Here is an 18,316-nt window from a genome sequence, read left to right as displayed (position 1 = left end):
ACAAAAAAAAAAAAAAAAAAAAAAAAAAAGAAAGGAAACTTAGTCTTAATTACCACATTAGAATGCCCAGCTGTGAGTAATAGTCCTGTTGGCAGAGTAATGTCAGTACTGAATATTAGTTATTCAAACCAGAACCTGATGTATAACGAAATTGCCTATGTGAGGGAGTTGAATCCTCATCTACTGTAACAGCAAGTCAGTGGATCATGTCTAAAGTAGGGAAGTGTGGAAACTGTAGATTTCAAAAGAAAAAGTCATAAAAGTCAAAGATGGTTACCCCTGGGGAGAAAAGGGGGACAGTGGCAGTGGGGAGTAGGGTGGGAAACTGTGGTTACAGTTTTAAGTTGCATAAAAATTAAAAAAAGAAATAATTTAACCATTGCTTTAAAACTTAATTTTGCTAGTTATAGTACATATTTGCAGCATTTCAGCCTGGAGAATTCTTTTTGAATCAAGCTTTGAAGCATTTCCCAATTTTCAAATTAATGCCATGTGAGTTTTCATTCTTTCGATGATAAAAATGTTGAAAAGAAACAGGGCCATGAGTAAACCCTGTAGGGTATTGTTGGTCGCCTTCTCCCAAGTGGACCTTTCCCATTAGTTATGTTTCAGACATCTATCAGTGTTTGATTCTTAATAAGAAACCAGTAAATTTTGTTTAATCAATGAACACTCTTAAAATGTGGTCCTTCGAGCATTAATTATTCATGCGGCAACAGTACTGTCTTGTATTTGTCCTACTTTCCTTCTTCTTGACCCCAAGAATATTCCAAGAAGATCTGGCAATTGTCAAAATTATTACGTAGAGTCTGTTGTGTTCCCAGATAAGCTATACAAAACCATAAAAAAATTATTTGGGGGCTAGTTTGCCACTTATTTTATGAATCCATGTTGCCTCCTCATTATCTTCTCTTCCTCAGTACTGATGTCTTTTTTATTAAGCCATTTCTTAATATTGCTCACGGGTCTATTTCTGAAATGCATATTTTCTTCCCTTTTAAAATTAAGAACATTTTCGTTCTTCAAGCATCTTATATTCTATGATCCTTCTAAGTACCTGATGACTGTTCCATGATCCTCACTGCAAATCCTTTTGGTGGGTCCCTCTTGGAGATGAACTTGGAATGGCATGTAGTCTCCTGGAGTGATTTCCTCCTGCAGTGATTAGGAATCCAAATCTAGAAGGTAGTCTGAGGATAGATACAATAAAAAGGCAAGTGGCAACAGAATCAAATATGCTGGTGACAGTAGTTAAAAGGATGCTACAGGATAAATAAAGACAATCTGAGAAAGACCTGGAAGATAAGAGCAGAACTGGTGGTCTTCAGGAGACCCAACATGGGTAGAGGACTAAAGAAGTCAGAGAATTGAAATGACCAGTCTGTGACCTCAGAATGCAATGTTGACTTTCAAATCAACTTTATTATGTTGGGGGTAATAAACTGATTTTAGAAATATGTCTTTTATACAAATAAACTCAATCACTCAAATATCATTGAGTGCTTATACCTGTTGTGCAGGTCATGTACTGTATACAGCTTGCAATCCTGGATTTTATTTCATATAGATACAGTTCTGCTGAGGAAGCTCAGAGTGGCATGTGGGTTGATATCTTGATAAATTCATGACCTGCTGGGTGACCTGCTGCAAAGTCTAATGCCTAACAGGGCCAAACAGGTTGTTTCACCTGAGTGAAGTGGGCCAGTTGGAGAAGTTTTGGCCCTGGATGAGCATGTGCCCCAAGTAATTCTGTCAGGAGGGATGAGGTATGGTCCTGCCAGATTCTCTGATTTTAAAAGAAGCTAGAAACTCAGAATTTTGAGTGAAATTTCCTGAATTTTAAAGATTATCTCAAAAAAAATTTTTTAAGCCTGACAAAGGCCAAACAAATCTGTATGGATTTTGAGTTTATAACCCCCGACCTATAGCATCTGGCTCATCTGAAGCCCTGACAGGAGCGTGACTCCACACCCTCCAGTGTGCCTCGTCCATCACTATCTGCCTGAGGCTCTAGACGGGGGCTGTGGCCTCTCACTTAAGTGGTGAAATTTTCCCAAATTGAATGGTTGCGTATGTTGAAGAATGTGGATTTTTTTTTTTTTTTTACTTTTTTTTAATATTTTTAAATTTTTGGCTGCATTGGGTCTTCGTTGCTGCGCGCAGGCTTTCTTCTACTTGTGGCGAGTGGGGGCTGCTCTTCATTGCAGCGCGCGGGCTTCTCATTGCAGTGGCTCCTCTTGTTGCGAAGCACAGGCTCTAGGCGTGCGGACTTCAGTAGTTGCCACGTGTGGGCTTGGTAGCTGTGGCTGGTGGGCTCTAGAGTGCAGGCTCAGTAGCTGTGGCGCATGGGCTTAGCTGCTCTGCGGCATGTGGGATCTTCCAGGACCAGGGCTTGAACCCATGTCCCCTGCATTGGCAGGCGGATTCTTAACCACTGCGCCACTGGGGAAGCCAAGAATGTGGATTTTTGAGCATGTTCAGATTGGGTAGTGCCAGGGATTAGATCCTGCAATATTAAATAAATAATGGATATTCACTTAAACTTATTTTATTCGATGACATTAATAGGTCTTTGTCAGATCATTAGACAATCTACTTAATCACAGAGAATACTCACACCCTACCATATTCCCAGGCCTGAGACTGGAGGCTTGCTTTCTGGAGTAATTGAAAGACAAGGGAGTGGAACTTTGGAGCTGCATAGAGCAAAGACAGGAGTGAGACACAGGGATGAACACAGTGGCTCAACTGGAATCGGACCTACAAACTTTCCATCACCTCCCAGCAGCCTCATCACTCTAAGAAGATAGCATCTGTCTCTCCTGGTAGGGGAAGGGAGGATATTTGGTGCCTTTGAATGGCACCAAAGTAAGGATCTCACCCACTGACATTGGGGGCTGGTCCCCTAATGAAGTGACTGACTTCCTGGCAAATCAGCATAGCTTGCTCCCTATAAAGTGTCCCCATGCCTATAATTTTGACTAGATTTTAAGTACTTTTCTCTTAAATATGAATGGAGAGCCAAGCATCAAAAGGTATTTGAGGAAAGTGTCCACCATGAAACAGGGAGAATTAAATAAATACACAGAAAAGCAAACCATGAAAAACACATTATGCAGGAAATTAAATACACACAAACTGAAAGAGGAACAAATCAGAGAATATTTAATATTTCTTGAACATCAACAATGTGACTGTTGAAATAAAATGTTTAGTAAAAAGATTGAAAGATATAGGAAAACAAGTGCCCCCAAAGTAGTACAAAATGACAAAGAAATGGAAATATTAAAGAAAGGGGATAAAGATTTAAAAGATGAAACACAAAAGTCCAACATCAAACTAATAAGAATTCAAAAAGAGAATAAGGAAATGGAAAGCAGGAAATTATTAAAGAAATAATATAAGAAAATCCTCCAGAACTGAGGAACACAAGCCTTTAGCTTTAAAGATCCTTCTGAATTCCTAGCACAATGAGTGAACAGTTATGTAGGGATTTAGAAAGCTTACCTTCTGATATGGTACTGGCATAAAAACAGAAATATAGATCAGTGGAACAGGATAGAAAGCCCTGAGATAAACCCACGCACATACGGTCACCTTATCTTTGGTAAAGGAGGAAAGAATATACAATGGAGAAAAGACAGCCCCTTCAATAAGTGGTGCTGGGGAAAATGGACAGCTACATGTAAAACAATGAAATTAGAACACTCCCTAACACCATAAACTCAAAATGGATTAGAGACCTAAATGTAAGGTCAGACACTATAAAACTCTTAGAGGAAAACATAGGCAGAACACTCTATGACATAAATCACAGCAAGATCCTTTTTCACCCACCTCCTAGAGAAATGGAAATAAAAACAAAAAAAATAAACAAATGGGACCTAATGAAACTTAAAAGCTTTTGCACAGCAAAGGAAACCATAAAGAAGACGAAAAGACAACCCCCAGAATGGGAGAAAATATTTGCAAACGAAGCAACTGACAAAGGATTAATCTCCAAAATACACAAGCAGCTCATGCAGCTCAATATCAAAAAAAAGAAAAACAACCCAATCCAAAAATGGGCAGAAGACTTAAATAGCCATTTCTCCAGAGAAGATATACAGATTGCCAACAAACACATGAAAGGATGCTCAACATCACTAATCATTAGAGAAATGCAAATCAAGGCTACAATGAGTTATCACCTCACACCAGTCAGAATGGATATTATCAGAAAATCTACAAACAATAAATGCAGGAGAGGGTGTGGAGAAAAGGGAACCCTCTAGCACTGTTGGTGGGAATGTAAATTGGTACAGTCACTATGGAGAACAGTATGGAGGTTCCTTAAAAAACTAAAAATAGAACTACCTAAGACCCAACAATCCCACTACCGGGCATATACCCTGAGAAAACCATAATTCAAATAGAGTCATGTACCACAATGTTCATTGTAGCTCTATTACAATAGCCAGGACATGGAAGCAACCTAAGTGTCCATTGACAGATGAATGGATAAAGAAGATGTGGCACATATATACAATGGAATATTACTCAGCCATAAAAAGAAACGAAATTGAGTTATTTGTAGTGCGGTGGATGGACCTAGAGTCTGTCATACAGAGTGAAGTAAGTAAGAAAGAGAAAAACAAATACCGTATGCTGACACATATACATGGAATCTAAAAAAAAATGGTTCTGATGAACCTAGGGGCAGAACAGGAATAAAGACACAGACGTAGAGAATGGACTTGAGGACACAGGGAGGTGGAAGGGTAAGCTGGGATGAAGTGAGAGAGTAGCACTGACATATATACACTACCAAATGTAAAATAGATAGCTAGTGGGAAGCAGCCGCATAGCACAGGGAGATCAGCTCGGTGCTTTGTGACCACCTAGAGGGGTGGGATAGGGAGGGTGGGAGGGAGACGCAAGAGGGAAGGGATATGGGGATAGATGTATACATATAGCTGATTCACTTTGTTATACAGCAGAAACTAACACACCATTGTAAAGCAATTATAGTCTAATAAAGATGCTAAAAAAAAAAAAAGAAATCTTACCTTCTGTGTAATCTTTCCTAAGAAGCTAATGGAAGGCATGCACCAACGAAATTACAGAGTAAATAAATGGGGAGAAAATAGATGTAGAAAAATATAGCTATAATCCATAAGAAATAAAAATTCTAGGATGAGAGCAGTTCTAGACAGCATGTAGTCCAGATGGAACCAGGAGGATGGAAGAATCTAGAAGAGAAGGGAGAGCTCTAAGTAAAAAAGACTCAATAGAATAGAGGATAGTGAATATGATGGAGAACCACAAAAACATTAAAACATAGGAAATATTATACAAGTTTAATAGTGAGGTGATTATTTATTCAAGGGAAAATAAAAAGCTGTACAAAAAAAAGGAGAAATATTATAGTGTCCTATTTGGCTCTCCAGTGAACAATATTTATATGAGAACTTCCATGCGACTATTGGTTAATGATTTGAATAAGAACAGACATTTGGGAGAATGAGGCAAGAAAACTGAGGGGTGTGAGAGAGCTAACTCTTCATTATGTTGAATTATTAAATGTTGGAAGAAGCATATTATTTAGAAATATGGTAGTAATTACTGGAAGAAACAGCTAAACGTTAACTGTAGTTGTCTGCAGGGAGCAGAAGTGGGAGTTTGAGAGGGCCTGGGGAAGATGCTTACTGTTTTTCATAAGCCTTTGATTGTAAACTACATTAATGAGTTTATTTAATTAAAAATAATTTTGAAAAAGCCTGTACCACTGAATAATGCTTTAAAGTTTCTGAAATGCTTTTGTGTATTTTGGGGGGCTGGTAAAATAGTTGAGAGGCTCAGATTTTAGGGATCTAAACTACCAAGGGATCAAACTGGCATCAGAACCCAGGTTTTCCAGCAATCCTACCACTGGGCATATACCCTGAGAAAACCATAATTCAAAAAGACATATTCTCCCCAATGTTCATTGCAGCACTATTCACAATAGCCAGGACATGGAAGCAACCTAAGTGTCCATCGACAGATGAATAGATAAAGAAGATGTGGTACATATATATACAAAGGAATATTACTCAGCCATAAAAAGAAATGAAATTGAGTTATTTGTAGTGAGGTGGATAGACCTAGAGACTGTCATACAGAGTGAAGTAAGTCAGAAAGAGAAAAACCAATATTGTATATTAGCACATATATGGGGAACGTAGAAAAATAGTACAGATGAACCTATTTCCAGGGCAGGAATGGACGTAGATGTAGAGAACGGACATGTGGACACAGCGGGGGAAGGGCAGGGTGGGATGAATTGGGAGATCGGGACTGACATATATACACTACTATGTATAAAATAGATAACTAATGAGAACATGCTGTATAGCACAGGGAACTCTACTCAGTGCTCTGTGGTGACCTAAATGGGAAGGAAATCCAAAAAAGGGGATATATGTATACGTATAGCTGATTCACTTTGCTGTACAGCAGAAACTAACACAACATTGTAAAGCAACTCTACCCCAATTAAAAAAAAAAGAGCCCAGCTTTTCTGAACCCCTGGTTGCAGTGCTCACTGCCTTACTGCATGCTGTCTCCAGCCCACAGTTTTGTGTGTGTGCTGGTGAATGTCTAGACCAAGGGTAGGTTCCCTCCTTGTCACATTGGCGCTCAGAAATGGAGGTGTCACCAGTGTACCTGGGCTGTGATCTCTGCGTATTCCCTGCATAATAACTTGCCCATTGTGTAAATATTTGCTTGGTGAAGTAATGATTCCATGATAACTCAAATAATAGTCATGAAAAAGGCACATTTCAATTCAGAGCTCTCATTTTTTTTCTTCTACACGATTCTCATTTCTGAAAAATTAAAGAAACCAACAATCTTTCACGAGGAGTTACAGCAGAAACCGTGTGTGGATGTTTCCTGGTGTTTATTGCTACTCTGTGAGAAATAAGATGGGGGAACGAAAACCACGTCATTCACAATTTGATTAAAAAGCTTTTCTTCTTTTCCTTTCATGTTTAAGCCCTGCAGTTTTGAATTTTCCCTTTCTTCATAGAGGAAGACAGATCAAGCAGCTATGATTCCAGTTCCCCATTCTGGAAACACCCTCACAGCTGTTTAATACATTTGGCCTCAACTCAACCCCCTGTCCCCTCACTCACTGCCTTTCAGCCACAGGAAGGGCTTGCTGTTGTGCCTTGGGGCCCTTTTTTCTGGTTCTTCTCTCTGCCTGGAATGTTCTCCCCACCCCACTGTACCCCCAGATCCACAGCTCCCTCACCTCCTTTAAGCCTATGCTCAAAAGCCACATTCTCAAATGAGGCACATCCTGAATACCCCCATTTAAAATGCTTCTCCCAGCACCCCAGACTTACTGGGAGTAGAGGACCCCTTCCTGGCTCAAGAAGCACTTTCTGGGGGCCTGGAGAAGAGAGGAGTTCACCGAGTTCATAGGTACTGCAGATGAAATGTGTGAACACGAATTTCTTGGGTTTGGTTTTTAGCTTCAGAAGAGAAGACCCTAGAAGAGCAATTAAAAAACAAAACAAAAACAAACGCACAGCCTCTGGCATAATAGTGGCTATTGAAAAGGCAGTCTTCGATTCCTTATGCAACCCCCAGACAGAAGCTCATTCTTTGGATTTAGTAGTTGCTCAACACTGCAGGGCCAAAGAGGCTTATGCGTGTTAATTAACACCCTTGATGAACATTTGTAAATGAATCCCACCAAAGCCCAAGCTGACCAGCTTTTTTTGTGATAAAGAATAATCTTCGGGGATTATTTAAGATCACAAAAGGAGACTAAGGAAAAATTTTCTTAGACTTGGAAATGGGGCAGAAGGATTACTGACGTCCCTCTGAGCAGCCTGCCTGGGTTAATCGTATTCTCTGATTCTGACTCTGTGTGGGTGCAGAAGGGAGTGTGTCTTTTTTAGATTTGTTGTTTACTGTGGATCAGGGTATTTTAAGTTCTATAAGGGTAGGTGTTAATGGAAATGATTCTCGCCTAATAGGAGCACATATGGATTTTGTCCTATGGAGATGGAAAATGAAAAGATTAAAACTACGGCATAGGGCTTCCCTGGTGGCGCAGTGCTTGAGAGTCCGCCTGCCGATGCGGGAGACGCGGGTTCGTGCCCCGTTTCGGGAGGATCCCACATGCCGCGGAGCGGCTGGGCCCGTGAGCCGTGGCCGCTGAGCCTGCGCGTCCGGAGCCTGTGCTCCGCAAATGGGAGAGGCCACAACAGTGAGAGGCCCGCATAACGCAAGGGAAAAAAAAAAAAACAAAAACAAAAACAAAAACTACGGCATATTCAATGAAAGGAGAATAAAGACTCCTGTGAGTGCTACCAAAAGCAATGGCATCTCCTCTCCTTGGCATCCAGGGCTCCCTTATTTTGTTCCCTTATTTTCACACCACTTACCATCTTTTAACATGCTTTTTAGTTCACGTTTGTTATGTTTGTTGTTTTTTTTCTCTCCTCCTGCTGAGATGGAAGTTCCATGAGGGCAGAGGTTTTTGTCTGACTTGTTCACTATTGGATCCCTAAGCGCCAGAACTGGGCCAAGCCTATAGTAGGTGCTCAATAAATACTTGCAGAATGAAAATAGCCCTTAACATAGATCACCGACTTTCAAACTTTTCTGAACTTGACCCCGACAGTAAGAAAGGCATCTTATGTGTTGACACATACACAACAGAAGTCTCACAAAACAATACTTACCCTTACGACATGCGGTGCACTCTGAATAGAATTAGTTCTATTTTATTTCCATTTTCAAAATTTCTGTGGCTATACATAACTCGATTTCACAGCTAGAATCTGTGGTGTGAAAAACTTTGACTTAAGACCATGTAGAAACTGCTACCACATAAGGCAAATGGGAAAAGGGGGGAAAGAGGGGCAAGCAGATTACTTTCTATTATCGGCTATTCCATAAAACATATTTCCTATTCCTGTAATCTTATCCTGTCTGACAACGTAGAAGACCTCACACATCCACATGTCACTTTTTCTTCACGCAAAAAGTGTTCTCTCTTGCAAGGGAAATTGAGTTATTTCCAAAGCAAAGAGCTATGAATGAGCCTGGGAACTGAGAAATCATCTTAAAGTCTCAGAGAGAGTCAGATGGTTGGCATCTGCTGTTGATAAGTCAAAGCAGGAGAATTAGGTGAGGAGGCAGAAGTAAACATTTAGAAAGTAAAGGTGACTGTTATGGAAGAAAAACACTTTTCTCAATTTTGTTGAAATCAGAGAGTAGCCGTTTCATGAGGGTATTACAGAATTACTTTGGCAATTATAGTGATAGATGTTTACTGAAAAGAGCCTGGTTGACTGATGAAACTTAGGATGCTTTGGCTGATCTTGGGAATACATCCTTTACCTGAGTCCTTTATCTTCTTGTCCCTTTTTCTCATCTAGCCTGATGTCTCCCTCCCTGTTCCTTTCTCGGCTCTCATTTTGTTGCTATTAGAAAAACAGGTGCAAAAACCAGGAATTGGAACCCCTCTGTGTCTCCGATAACGTTGTGATTAATGGACCAGACGGATTCTGGTCACAGCCAGATATTTTGTTAACAACCTAGCATAAATGATTTGGAAGGATTTTCATAGCAGCATGATTTAGTATTAAATAGAATGATTTAACTGATGTTGATTAGTCCTGTACAGATAAATTAATGAGGCAAGAAACCTAATCTCTGATTTATTGATGTATTTACCAAGAGTGAGTTATGAAATAATTTTTACTTCATTTGAAGGAACTTTTTATTCAAAAATGAATGAGTAAGGCCTTTTATGTAACCTACTTTGGAAAAATCCGGACAAAATGATCATAAGTAACAAAACTCCAAAACTACACCATGATTTTAAAAAAAATCTACCTTGATCTGTATCTTGCCTAGTTGTAAAAGCATTCCTTTGAGTGAGTTCTTACAGAATCTCAAACTTGGGTATATGTGTATTAGGAATTCTATATTTGCAAATGACCAACCCCAACTAAAACTAGGTTAAAGAGGAAAAGGGACTTTATTAGAAGGGCACTGGGGTGGGTCACAGGATTGGGGAAGAGCTCCAATGACTTTGGGAATAGGACTTGCAAATCACCATTCCCTTTGAGGAGGGCAGTCTTTCTCTCTCACTACACACATGCGCATGTGAGAGCACTTTCCAGTAATCATCACCTTTGTCCAGGACCTTAATCATACCTACATTTTGGCAGTAGCGTTCCAACTTGCAGCATCCAGTTGTTCACATTTTAATCCATTCTGCAAGAGATGATTTTGATTGTGTGATTTTGATCCTCATTGTCTCAGAAGTTTATGCTCACCTGTTATGATCTATTCTATCAAATCCAAATAATTTTGCATTCAAAAGTTTTCATATTCTGGTCCCACACTTTCTATTGTAAACTTATATGTCAAAAGCCACAAAGTTTTAAACCCTTTCTCTAATTAGGCTAGTATCATTATTTTCACAACACTGAATACATTCTTATGTCTGTGCCTTTAATCATAATTTCCATGGTTAGATACTCCACTGCCCTCCCCAAGCACCAGCCACATTCCACTATGAGGATATTTTAAATGCTTGTTGCCCCTATACCACTTACCCCAAATGTGGCCCAGGCTAGAAAAGAGATCCTAATTGTTTGGCTTAATACATGGATCTTAGAGTTTTGGGGTGAATTCCAGATGATCTGATGAACTACAACTTGGTCAAAAACATTTTGATGGAGAATAATGTAATGAACTGGATCATTTGGTCAAAAATAAATCTCAGTTACTAGACTTTCTGTATTAATAATTTTGTTTTTCTGTGAATCTTTTAAGCATTCCTAACTTTTTTTTCCCCAGAAATTATGAGGCTAAAATGTAAGAAACTGTTCTTCCATGTTTGTGAAATTTTGGAGCAACTGAAATGTGTGACAATAGGAGATTAGTAAATCAGTAAGTAATTGTTGGATGGTGTGAGATAGAATTAGTTGGAACAATCCATGTCATCCATCTTTGTGCAAAACATGAAAACATAGCTAAACAAGCGGGACAGACATCATCAGTTTAGAAAATAATCTAGTAAATAATTTGAAGCAGAAAATTCCCCAAACTTGAAAATTTCAGTTACTTTTATTATTTATTTTATTTTTCTTATTAGGAAAGCAATGCATGCATGCTTATTACATAAAAGTTAGAAAATCAGAAAAGCAGAACAGCATTAAAAAATGGCCATAGTCCCACTCAATAGAGATGACAACAATTATCCTCTTGGTACAAATTCTTCAAAATCCTGTCCTATGTTTATTTATTTTATAGATGTGCATATGATTCCATAAATTAGGTAATACTGCTTATGATTTGTCTGTAGCTAACTATAATTTATTAAAGTGATTTGTAGCCAACGATTAATTTGTTCCATTTAACCCCTAATTCGTGAGTTATTTCAACTAATCCCTATTGTTGGCCTTTTAGATTTGTTTCAAGTAATCTAAGAACTATGACTGGCACATAGTAGCTACTCAATAAATGTTTGACTAAAAGAATAAGTAAATGAATAATCTCATGTTGTTGGATGTTCAGATTGTTTCAAGTCAACTCTGTTGTTGATGGAGAGTGTACAGTCTTGATGAAGAGCTGCCAGTTTATGAAGAAGCATGACATCTACGCCAACTGTATTTGTGCAGAGAGCAATGGGAGAGGGATGTCTACTGTGTGTGGGGAGCCAAACAAGCCTTCACAGGGGAGATGAGAATGGAGGTGAATTTGGAAGGAGAGAGAATTTTTCAGAGAATAATGGGAAAATAGCAGTAAGAGGAAGCAGGATTAATTAGGGACTCCTTGGAAGAGGCAAGTGTAAACAGAAGGCAGGGAGGGATAGAGATGATAAGAGGAAAAGGAGAATGTCATTACAGAGTTGATAGGTTGTTGTCCAAGGTACGTACAGGCTTGGGTGAGGGGTAACAAGAAATTGACCTGACAGTAGCAAAAGAGCAGCGTTGGGGAGCGATGAGATATACATTGATAGGAAATTGTTAATTTGTGGGAGGCTGTAAGGCTTGGTGATCGAGCTAGAAATTCTACTTATTTAATTGGCTAAGAAGTACAAAATAAAGTCAGGCAAGCCCAGCTGCTGCCTAAGTCCATGATTTTTTCTGACTGGGTATCAGCGAGGGTGGACATAAGGCCCTGGGCATAGGTTGGGGCCTGGGTGATAGAGGCAGGTCCCAGGCAACTTTTGAGGAACTGCACACAGAGATTACTGGTTATTTTTGTAGATAGAAGTCATAGGGGCCTATTTTTTTGAAATTATTTATGTGCTCTATTACGTGGTTGTTTTGGGAGAGGATGCTTGAAATTCTTTCTGAAGGAACTTTAGTTTACAATCCATGGGGCTGTGCTGATAGAAATAAGAGGAATAATTCGGCCTACAGTCATGAAATTTAGGCTAGTTGGTGTACTTGTGTAACAGCCCAGGGTAGCAGTGACTTTTAAGAAAGTCCCTAGATGTGTAATCATGATACTATTCTTGAACTTGTGGTAAGAGGATGCCAAAGGGGAAAAAAAATTTCCAGTGCTCTCTGAAATTTATCTAGTCCTTCGACCTTTCTCAGAAGAGTGCACCTTTATTTTACAACTAAAACAACATCTTGAGGGCTCTTTTTGGGTAGGGAGTAGACACAAATTAGCCGTTTGAATGATTTTCTGTTTATGGGCTGCATTTCAGTTCTTTTACCATTGGTCTCAGTCCATTTAATTAAGATTATTTGTAGGATTAAATTAGTCCTTTAAGAATTATTCCATTGCAATTTTTTTAAAAATCTAAAGAATGATTAAAAAAAAAAGTGACCCATTCACTATCACCTCTGAAATACATTTGAATGCTTAATACCGTCCATGTCTTTTCCAACTTCAGACTCAGTTACCCAGCTGCCAACCAGGCATCTTCACTGAGATGTCAAACCCATGACCTAAACAGAACTTGATCGCTTCCCTTCCCCAGTCCCGTATTTTTTGCTTTCTCTGTTGTCCTTGATTCTTCCCCTCACAAGTCATATGTAACATCCAATTCATCAGCAAGTTCTACTGATTCCACCTTCAATGATAGCCTAAATCTGGCCCCTTCTCACTATCTCCTTTGGTCCAAACCAACCTCATCTTTTGCCTGGACCATTGCAACAGCTCCCTAACTGGTCTTCTTCCTCCCATCTTGCCCTCCTAGAGTCTGTTCACCACACAACAGCCAGTCATCTTTTAAAAATCATAAATCAAATGACATTACCACCACACCTGAATAATAAACATAAATGGCCAGTCACAGTTCTAAGTGCTTTCCATATATTAACTTATTCAGTCGTCATAAAGATGTGAACATAAGGTGCTATTGTTATCCCTATTTTCCAGATGAGGAAACAGAGGCACAGAGAGTTAGATTATGTGTCCAAAGTCACACAGCTAATAAGAGTACAGATTTAGAACAGTCTGAGTGACTGTTGTGGTTTTAGTTTGTATTTCCCTGTTGATATTGGTGTTGAGCGCCTTTCCATGTGCTTATTGAGCATTGGTGTGGATGCTCTAGTGAAATGCCTGTTCAAATTTTTTGTTCATGGTGGGGAGGGGGGTGGTTTCTTTTTTATTATTGATTAGTAGGAATAGTGTATTTACTTGGATATAACTCTTTTGTCATATACATATTTTTAATATTTCCCCTCAGTGTTTTGTCTTTTCTTTTTGTTAACTTTTGATGAGCAGATTTCAATCTTGATGTCCAGTTTATCAAATTTTTTCTTTTATGATTAATGCTTTCTGTGTTCTAAGAAATCTTTTCCTACTCCAAAATCAAGAGGCTATGTTTTGTTCCACAAGCTTTATAGTTTTAGCTTTTACATTTGGATCTATGAGTTATCGCATATGAATTTTTATGCACAGTGTAAGGTTGAGTTCATTTTTCTCCATATATTTTCACAATTGTTGCAGGAGAATTTGTTGAAAAGTCTTTCCTTTTGCCATATAAGTGCCTTGGTACATTTGTTGGAAATCAGCTGGCCATGGGCTTTAAAAAGTCTCTATTCTTCTCCTTTGATCTATTTGTCTATCCTTATGCCAATATCACACTCTATTGACTATTATGCTTCGGCTTTGTTCTTTTGCAGAGTATTTTAACTGTTCTAGGTGCTTTGAATTGTCATATACATTTTAGAATCAACTTACTAATTTCCACAAAAACTGTATTGGGATTTTGGATGGGATGGTGTTGAACCTAGACATCAACTCAGGGAGAACAGATAATTTAACAAGGTTGAGTCTTACAGTCCATAAAAATGGTATCCCTCTCACATATACATTATTGATACTATGTATAAAATAGACAACTGATGGGAATACACTGAACATAGCACAGGAAACTCTACCTAATGCACTGTGGTAACTTAAATGAGAGGGAAGTCCAAAAGGGAGGGGATATCTGTATATGTCTGGCTGATTCATTTTGTTGTGCAGTGGAGGCTAAAACAACATTGTAAAGCAACATACTCCAATAAAAATTAATAAAAAATGGTATTTCTTTCCATTTATTTAGGTCTTCTTTAATTTCTTTTAGTACTGTTTTGTGTATTCGGTTTGCACATCTTTTGTGAAATTATTCCTAAGTATTTTATGGTTTCAGTGCTCTTGGAAGTGGTATTGTATTTAAAATTTATTTTCCAAATGCTTGTTGCTCATATATTAAAATACAGTTGAGTTTTGTATCTTGACAGTGTATTCTGGTAACTTGCTAAATTCACTTATTAATTCTAATTAGGGTTTTTATTATTATTTTTTTTTAGATTCCTTAGGGTTTCTATATAGTTAATCGTGTTATATATGAATGAGTTATTTTCTCTTCTTTTCAATCAACATGACTTCATTTCTTTGATTTGCCTTACTACACTGGCTAGGACCTCCAGTATAGTGTAAATAAATGTTGTGAGAGTGGTTAAGTTCATTTCTAAGTATTTTATTCTTTTTGTATCTATTATAAATGGAATTATTTTCTTAACTTCCTCTTTGGATTATTCATTGATATTGTATAGAAATACAACTGATTTTTTTTTTTTTTTTTTTTTTTTTGGTACGCGGGCCTCTCACTGTTGTGGCCTCTCCCATTGCAGAGCACAGGCTCCGGACGCGCAGGCTCAGCGGCCATGGCTCACGGGCCCAGCTGCTCCACGGCATGTGGGATCCTCCCAGACCGGGGCACGAACCCGTGTCCGCTGCATCGGCAGGTGGACTCTCAACTACTGCGCCACGAGGGAAGCCCAATACGACTGATTTTTGAATGTTGATATCATATCCTGCAATTTGCTGAATTCACTTATTAGCTCTAATAATTTTTTTGTGTGTGTGAATTCTTTAGCACAAAAGAATTATGTAGAATCACGTCACTGGTGGATAGAGATAGTTTTACTACTTTCCGACTTCTTTCCTTTTTTTCCCCCTTGCCTAATTACTCTGGTTAGAACTTGCAATGCACTGTCTCTGTCTTGATCCTGATCTTAGGAAAGTCTTTCAGCAGTTGAGTATGATGCTAACTGTGGGTTTTTCAGTAATGCCCCTGTCACATCACAGTAGTTCCCTTTTATTCCTGTTTTTTTTTTAGTGTTTTTGTCATGAAATACGTTTGGATTTTGTCAAATGCCGTTTTCTGCATTCACTGAGATGATCGAACGGGGTTTCCCCTTCTTCATTCCATTAATGTGATGTATTGCATTGATTGATTTTCATATGTTGAACCATCCTTGCATTCCTGGGATAAATCCTACTTGATCATGGTATATACTCCTTTCAGTATGCTGCTGGAATTGTTTTGTCAGTATTTTGTTGAGATTTTTTTTGTATCTATACCCATAAGGGCTATTGGTCTGTAGCTTTTTTTTTTTTTCTTGTGATGTCCTATTTTAAAAAAGAGAAATTGAAGCAGAGAAGTCTGTCACTCACAGGTCCTGGAGGAAGTACGTAGCATGCCTTAAGGGACCACATGGGGTGGTTAAGGCAGAGCACAGAGAGAGGGAGAGAGACAGAACCCCGGACTTATGCCTTTAATAGGGTCCGTGTGTGAGTGCTTTTGGGTTCCTGGGCCAGATTGGTCAATTCAAACCAAAAGAGGGGTTTTGGTAAGCCCCACAGGGGTCTTTTGTAAGGGGTGCATAAGGCATATAAAGTCTGCGAGGCATGGGAGAACTGTTGATCACAGGGGCTATTGGGGAGGTCATCTCAGGAACTTACACTTGTTTGTGATTGTGGGCTGCTATCTAGGCAGGGCATGCGCTTGCATGAGGGGCTAGTGTCAGTTTAAGTTCCCTGTAGGACAAACAGTTAAACAAAATGGATGCCAAGGCAGAACACCATAAAGTAGCTAGTTAAACTCTTGACAAATGCTTTACCAGCCATGTGGGGAGTCCCTCAGTCCAGTCAGTCGACACATAAAACTAATCATCACACTTTCCAGTGCTACAAGTTTATACTATACTTCTCTAAAATAATTGACCACTTGAAAAACACTTTCACTTATATCATATTTAATCCTTGCAATGTCCCTGAAGGAGAATAGATGCTATTCCCATTTGTTCAAAGAAGTACCTGAGGCTCACATTGGTAACAGAGGATTTGGTATCCAAACTTGAGGTTCTTCTAATCCAAACTCCAGGTCGTATCACTATATCACATCGATGCTATGGGCTGAATTCCTCAGCAGGTGGTGTTTCCTTTACCTGCTGTGTTTTTCTTTGTGTTCTGTTGATCCTTTAGGGAGAGAAGGAAGAAGCATTCATGGAGACCCTACCATGTGGAAACTCTGTTAGGTGTTTTGTGTAAAGTATCTCATTTAATCCTCATTACAGCCCTGTGAGAGACAGAGGAAAGTTAGTTTTACCTGCCCTGGTTAAGTTATGTGGTCAAAGGCACACAAAAAAGTGATGGAGCAGGAATTTTATCTGATATCAAACACCACGTGTGCACTTCCCTATAGCCAAGGTCATTCGTTTCCTTGCCAGACCTCCTCTGAGCCATGTCAAAGTACTCAAGGTTAGAAGAGTGGTCTGTGATTGTAGACAGTTTCTACTGTATGGCTCTGACTTCAGCTACCTGCAAAACTGACCCATATCAGGAAGTTCTTGGTTGCTGCCACTTCTCCCTGGCCTCCTGACTCCCCCCTCTTAGTGCTTGTCCTGTAGAGGTATGTCTGTTAGGCTTAGGTCATGACTATCCACAGGCTTCAAATCAGCCAAATTAGCAAAGTCCTCTAGGCTAACATCGTGAGTACTACAGCCTGGATTTCCCCTTTTCTTTTCTGTTTAACTGTTAACTGGTGAGATTTCTTGTCAATGGGGAAGGGAGAGATAGGGTGGTGAAGGTGAGGAAGATAGAGAAGGGTGGGGCACATCACAAATCCAGCAGCATAGCACAGTCAAGCCCCAGTTTCTTGAATCACATGGGCAAAGGCCACTATTCTTATGATCAATATTTTATTCTCCATTCCCTTCCTAGCATATAGGTAGCTGCTTTAGGTCATGAAAAAACACATTCCGTGAAATGAAACATAGTAGATGTTTACTAAGAAACTAAAAATGAAAGACATGCACTATTTGATTCCACTGAAATATCTGGCTGAACTCATAAGAATGGTGATGAGGCCATTCTTGGACACCTGCACTGAAATGAACCGAGAGCAGAATATTAAGGAACAAGGAAGAGGAAGTTTGGCATATGAGTGCAAGAGCTTCTTCAGGCCCAGGGAGTGGAATGAAAACTGGCATATGATCATTGGGAGAATGTGAGTCAAACAGAGAATTAGAATGGAATTTTCCAAGAGAATATATTAGGAGAGCAAAAGGCTGATGAACAGCTCTTGCATTTGGAGAAGAACAGGGGGAGTAAATCAGGAAATTCAAAAGTAAAGAAAAACCTAATTCAAGTACGGGAGGGAAAAAGACACTATTCTTTGTAAATAGAAAGGAGACAAATGAAAATAAGATATCAGAAGTCAGCAAGATTTTATGGGAGTCTGAAGTTGATTTAATGGAAGCAAAGCCCATTTCATTGCTGCAGGAAACACCCAGCTGAGTTGCTGATTCACTGTGGACATCTGATCTCTTCAAAGCTGCATCTAGGTGTTTTTGCTCTTGGCTTGTATCTTGTACCCTGCGGGGGTCGGCAGGAAGCCCGCCGTGTCCCAGAGGACTGGATGGTGGGGGCCAAGATTAGATATCGGAGTTGGTTCTTTATTGCGCTGATTCTTCTTAGAGAAGAACAAAGATTGTGAGAACATGTGTTAGAATTTTTGTTGTGAGAC

General features: G+C 39.2%; 1 protein-coding gene across 1 annotated transcript in view; it reads left to right on the top strand.

Moving 5' to 3' along the window:
* Positions 1 to 18,316, top strand: part of KL (klotho) — a 41,569-nt gene that overhangs the window by 13,547 nt on the left and 9,706 nt on the right. The gene's annotated exons all lie outside the window — the stretch shown is intronic.

This window comes from Lipotes vexillifer, unplaced genomic scaffold, assembly GCF_000442215.2.
Source record: "Lipotes vexillifer unplaced genomic scaffold, Lipotes_vexillifer_v1.1 scaffold120, whole genome shotgun sequence".
NCBI classification, from domain to species: Eukaryota; Metazoa; Chordata; class Mammalia; order Artiodactyla; family Lipotidae; genus Lipotes; species Lipotes vexillifer.
This window is presented reverse-complemented; position numbering and strand designations above follow the sequence as displayed.